Source organism: Poromitra crassiceps (assembly GCF_964638095.1).
Source record: "Poromitra crassiceps genome assembly, chromosome: 2".
Lineage (NCBI taxonomy): Eukaryota > Metazoa > Chordata > Actinopteri > Beryciformes > Melamphaidae > Poromitra > Poromitra crassiceps.
This window is the reverse complement of record NC_139624.1, coordinates 38,874,085-38,880,788: the sequence shown is the minus strand read 5'-3', so window position 1 is coordinate 38,880,788 and position 6,704 is coordinate 38,874,085.

Here is a 6,704-nt window from a genome sequence, read left to right as displayed (position 1 = left end):
TACACACGAGTAGGCTGGCGTCTCAGCTGAGCTGAGCAGCAGGAGGACGGTCAACCATACCTGCTAGCATCTCAATCAAAGACGCTCACGGAGATACAGAGTCGTGTCTATAAAAGCCTGGCTACACAACAAGGACAAAACCCCAAACCCGCGCCAGCCGCAACTCTTCCTGAAGGCTGAAGCCGGGGCATGTTTGCTGTATCGAATAATAAAGCCATAAGAATCGCCGAGCCTCTGCCTGGTAAGTTTATCGCAATTAAAGTTGTGATTGGCTTTTTTCTTCTTAATTTTTAGTAGGCTAAAGTGTGTGAATAGTCTTACGCGTAGGCATATTCTTAATAGACCGTACCTAGTGCAGTATTTTATCATGTTCAAAGTCATGTGCCATGCCGTGTATTTCTCAAGTGTGGGCTTTCTCATCATGTTGCCTTCTTGTTCTCCTCATGAGCTCATAATTCTTAGTTTTCACACGTCGTTTTACCAGATATTCATTTAACGCTTTTTTTTATTTTTCGGCCATTATTCTTAACCATTCGAAGTGTTTTTTAATGTGAAATTGTGATTAAGTTGTATACACAATGTTTTTTCATTGCTGCAATAAAGTTGTTAAAAAATTATCAGTGCTATCTCCAACAGCATGTGAATGCACCACTAGACACTTTTTTTTTAACCCACTGTACCCGTACTTTCTGCAGGAAGTAGCCTACATGAATGATTCATGATGAATCATGTAGTAATAATAATAATAAATAATGCATTTCATTTATGGGCGCCTTTCAAAACACTCAATGACACCTTACACAAGCAGCAAGTTACAAGGCAATTAACAATAATTCAAGATATAAATTAAAAACAACAATTAGGTAAAAGAATTGCCACACAGAATAGGCCAGTTTAAAAAGGTGCGTTTTCAGACAGGATTTGAAGTTGGGGAGAGAGTCTCGGATGTCCTGTGGGAGGGAGTTCCAGAGACGGGGGGCAGAGTGGCTGAAACCTCTAGACCCCATGGTGGTCAGGCGGGCAGAGGGTACAGTGAGTTGGAAGGCAGAGGAGGATCGGAGAGCGCGAGAGGGGGTGTGAAGGAGTTCAGAGAGGTAAGGAGGTGCAAGATTGAGAAGGGCCTTGAAGGTGAGAAGAAGAATTTTGTAGTCGATACGGTGTTTGACAGGGAGACAGTGCAGTTGTTGAAGAATGGGAGTGATATGGTGAATGGAAGGGGTTCTGGTGATGATACGGCTACGGGCGGCTGAGTTTCGGACCAGACCAGTTGGAGTTTACGGAGACACTTGTGAGGGAGACCAAAGAGGATGGAATTGCAGTAGTCAATATGGGATGTAACCAAGGTGTGGATGAGAATGGCGGTGCTGTTGGGGGTAAGTGACGGGCGGAGACGGTTGATATTGCGGAGGTGAAAGTAGGCGGACCGATAGCCCCATAACGTGACGCCACTTACTGTACTTACTGTACAGCAGTCGGCACCACACAGCGTTAGAATCCTCAATAGGTGGGCAAGGCTGTACAGCCTGCACTGAATTTACAGCAGGGTGTGTTTGATCTCACTATCATGGTGCACCGCTTGCACACGGTGAGCAAACAACAGATGCGGCTGTCAGTGATCAACGCAAATCCAGCACACCTGGGAAGCAAAACATGTCATGAAATACTCAAACTCCCAAGGTTCCTGTCGACACTAGGAAGCTTCTCCTGTCCTCAATAAGGCACAGGCTGTGCAAAGACTGCTTCTAAACGGTTGTTTCACGCAGCAGTATCATTTAACCTCCCCGGCGAACTTGCTGGCTTCACTAGGCTGGTGATCATATCTTCGGATCTGCAATCGGAGGTCGGATACGGGTAGGAGAGCTTTTTGAACAGCCTTGCCCACCTATTGAGGATTCTAACGCTGTGTGGCGCCGACTGCTGTACAGTAAGTACAGTAAGTGGCGTCACGTTATGGGTCTAGCGGACCGAGTGATGTTATTGATGTGAGCTTCGAAAGATAGGGTGCTGTCGAGGATGACACCCAGACTCTTAACCTGGGGGGAGGGGGGACTGTGGAGTTGTCAATGGTTATGGAGAAATTGTCAGGTTTGGCCAGAGTGGACTTGGAGCCAACAAGAAGAACCTAAGTTTTATTGCTGTTCAGTGAAAACCAGGATTTGATTTCCAGTAAGCAGTCAGAGAGGGAAGTGGGCGGGAGAGTGGAAGTGGGTTTGGTGGAAAGGTAGTAGTCTGTGTAGTCTGTTCTCTCAAACTAGGTTAGGGTACCTTGAAAGCTGTTGAAAGTGCTTCAGGTTACAAAGTGAAAGTATTCCAATACCACAGAAATGCATTTCACTTGATAGTTTAAAATTATACAAAAATGTATTTTATAACATTTTTGACTATTAACATTCACTAAAATAAAAAATGTAAATACAGTTAACCTTGTTGAGTAAAGCTCATGTGTTACTCCCGCTTTTGGAACTGACCATGTTGTCTCCCCACAGGACACAGCTTGCTCACATCTCCTGGAGCCATGGTGTCAGCCACTCTGAAGATGTATTTCATTGGAACAGCATTGTCTGTCCTTGCGGTCATTTTTGGAATATTGGACTCCTTTGGTGGTCTGATGTATGCCCAAGAGGAGCTCTACACAACAGACCCGGCCCGCCACGCCCAGCGGCAACTCTCCTCTGGCACCCAGCAAACAAGATCAGTCATGACTAAGCGCATTGGCTCATGAGGAAGACATCTTGACAGGGACGAGTCAGACTGATATTTAACATGCTGGATGGACATTTTGGCTGGGCAAAGCATGGTTGACTGCTGCTGTGGCACTGAATCAAAAGACATTCAGACCTGTTGGCGATCATTAGGTCCTGTGTCTGACACTGTGTGTAGCCTACTGGTTGTGTTGGTTGGTCCTATTGCTGAACACTTATGGCCAATGTGTTGAATTTGTTTTGCACATTTCACAAGCAAAACACTAAAGTTTGCTTACTTTGTTTATGCAGTCTCTAGTCTGTGCTGTCTAAAACTGTAGCGACTAGTTTGCACAAAATGTAACTACAAATCTGAAGTCAACCACGATTTGAGCGTTACCACTGATTTGCACTAAGGAAGATAATACTTTGTGTCTTTTTGGTTTTCAATATATTTAGCGTAAGACAATGAATTGAGGCAGATCATGTTTTCTCTCTTTATAATTTGAAGCTTTGTACACAGTAGCCTTCAGTTACGCAAGACACCGTAGCAAGTTGGTTGCAGAGTTGATCACCAACTGTGAGGCTGGAAGGCCTCACTAGTCCATCACTTTAGACATCAATTGCATTCTATTTTCTGTTTTTTTTGTCCCCCCCCCCCCCCATCATTGAATATATTGCAGAAATTCATTAAGGATGTCCTTGATTGTTTTTGTTCCACCCCCCCCTCCCCCCTCCCCTCTATGCATTGCACTAGTGAAGTGGGTGGTGTATAGGGATCTGTTTGGGATAGTGGTGAAATGGTTGGGGTCAACTTCACTGTAGAAACTTTTCATCTCTCAAATATAAAATGCATATAAAATCTTAACACATGCTGATTTTTGCCATAGCTGTTATGTATTTTTTGTTATGCTATCAGTGAACTTTTATTAAAATTGTAAAAGTGAGTAAAATCATCACAAAACTCAGACTTCTTGAAGGGTCCCAATCAATGCTGAAAATAATTGTTTCAACAAAATGTAGTTAATATATATTGCAATGGGATGTAAGGACCAATCTGAATGAAGATTACTTTGGTTCAAAGGTTATAGCCGTTTTGGGGGATGTGTGTTGTCGGTTTTCATATGGAATTCCCTAAATGGACACTTTCATATATATTTTAGTTTAACCTTAAAGGATAAACTTACAGCAAGGCCAATTTGGGACAGTGGATGCAGGCTAGCCTGATATTCAGATTGAATTGTCAACTCGTACAACTCTGTGGAGTGGGCGGGACTTCGCAGGTCTGGAGCCAGGCTAGATGCAGGCCTATGATAGGTGCTGACTGCTGAAGGGTGTTCTTCATATTTCAAGTGGGTGCTCTCTTATTGTGCAACAACAGTATGTGAATAGTGGTACAGTCACAATCTTATTAGCATAGCGACCAGGGTGTTATTTCCATTATGAGTGACTCAAACTATGGCATTTAAATGCCAAGTTTTTAGTCTCACTATGTGTGTTGGCCTGTATAGTATTCTGCACAGGCAGGGCTTGATATAGAAAGTATTTGCAATTTTTTTCATCTAGTTAACACGTTCACTGCCAATGACGTGTTTTTACGTCAAACAAAATCCAACGGTTGACTGCCAATGACGTGTTTTTACGTAATTTTTTTTGTAAAAATGTAAAAAAAAAAAAATTGACGGTGGGACGTTGATCTAACCCTTTTACGTCTCCTATACCAATATTGGAGGTATTGAATGTGTATAATCTATTTTACCGACCCACTGAGTGGCGACATGTCTCTCCAGAGTAGGAAGAGGCGAGCCAAAACTGGAGGGAAAAGCATGAGGAAGCCGTTTTCATACTGTAAAATGGATGGCGAAAACGCTTTCACTTTCGCGCTGACGCACAGCGGTGGCAACGGTGGGGGGTTCCAAGAATAGACTGGATGCACACTTTGAAACACGCACCATAAATAAGCCCAGAATCGCAAGAGCTTGATCAGAGCTCTCAACCGAAACGCCAAGAAACGAGCGAAACCCATCCAGCGAGCCCCATCCAGACTGCCAGGCAGCAGCCAGGCAGCAGCAACTCGTTTGTCACAGACCCGCTGCAGAGCCAAGGAGGGCGGAGGAGAACGCCCACGGAGGGAGGAGTTGGAAGCAGAGGGGGGTTTCCTGCTGTTATGGAGGAAATTACTGTTCAAAACTATTGTTTAGATGTCTGACGTCTTACTGATGCCAAAAATGAATGGTTAAAGTGACTGTTCTATCGAATTTCACAAAAAGCCGTTTATCTCAGAATAAATTTTCTGACGCTGAAACCATGCTGTATTCAACTGCTAATGCTTACATAACTACTAACTCTACAAACGAACTCTTTTAGACAGAGAAAGCACACATTCTATTAGTTCTTTTGAGATATTGTGTGTTCACAAAATCCTAACAGAAACGAATCCTCGGCTCTTGAAAGATGAGCCAAAATCCTCAAAAAAAAACCTTGGCAGAAGCTAACTACAGTATTGAAAAACGGCTGGCAGTGAATGTGTTAATAAGTTTCACATCAAGCCTGTCAAATTACGGCTGTAGCCTACTTGTAATAGGGCAGTTATCAAAGATTGCAAATTGAGACTTTCCAAATGTGGTGTTTTCTTTGAGAAATGCCTCCCAAATAGCCTCCATTTCAAAATTGCCTGAGCCAATTGTCAGCAGTTGTACCAAAACCTCTATCACTAAATTTTAACGTGTTTTCCAATCCCATTATTTAATTTCAGCGTCATGAGAGGCTACACAGGTCTTCACAAAACCAATATTCAATGTCTCACCTGTAGTACTATTTATCCATCTAGATCGCTTTGTGAGAATATGTAAAACATGAATTTTTTATTTTTTTTATGTAACATTTTCTTGTTTGGGAAGGAGCGCTTTGGGCTATTGTTTGTTTGAGGTGCTCTACATAGGGACAGTGTCAGCAGTGTTGGCCAACTAAAAGAAGGCCCACCTAAAACAATCAGTTTAAGTGTACGCTATATTTAGAATATCTTCAGTAATCAGAGATATTCTTTATTTTATTAAATTGGAAAGAATTCGGTGTACGATGAGAGGCTCGTCAACTAGATTTTTGAAAACATGGGGATTATTTTTTAGGGTGGTGAAGGGTTTGCAGTTTCCTGAGATCCCAAAGGACTGATTTCTGTTTCTCTGTGATGTGTTGGGCCTGATGATGTCTGTCTGTTGTGCTGTCTTCTCTTCTTTTCTCTTGTGTGGGTGGGCTGTGTAGATTATGGATATTTGATCATGTACTTGTGCACTGTGTTTCTGATGGCTGATCGGATCGGACTATGTCAATTATTGTTTTACTTTTGTTTGTTTTTGTTTTTGTTAATAAGGAAAAGGAAGTATCTCAGGGTGAGAAGATTACTTTTGTACTGTTGCTGTTAGGGAGGGTATGGTATAGGTATTTGTTTTTCCTCTTCTTTTCCAATGAACCTGTTTTCCTACGACCGTATACACATATCTTCACCTTTTCTTTTTTTTTTATCTTGTCTTTCCAGTCCTATAACAGGCAGTGAAATTGAAATACTGATGTGCTGTATCATCTATGCCCTGAAAACTTCAATAAACAGAAATGTGAAAAACAAAAGAATATCTTCAGTACTTGCCGTTAGGCTTGGGCGGTATTAAGGTGGTATAGCAGGGACAGGGTATTTAGAAATCCTGACGGTATGATTTTCAATACCGTCAAAGCCGTTTTCTATCTTTTTTGTTCAGCCAAAATAGTCGCAAGCATGGGTGTAGATTTGGGTAGGGACACTAGGGACAAAAATCTAGGCTCTGAAACGCCGATCCAACCCTCCAGCAGGTTTCATACTGCCCAGAGATGTTTTGGCTGGAGGGAGGAAAAAGCCCTCAGTAGCGACTTGTAGACGAGAATGATCCCCCTGTTCTGCAGCCTAACAGTCGACATTTAGGGATTTTCGTAAAACAGCCTACAAGTCGACATAAAGGGCACACCAAAAGGCAATGAACCCAGGGATAAATT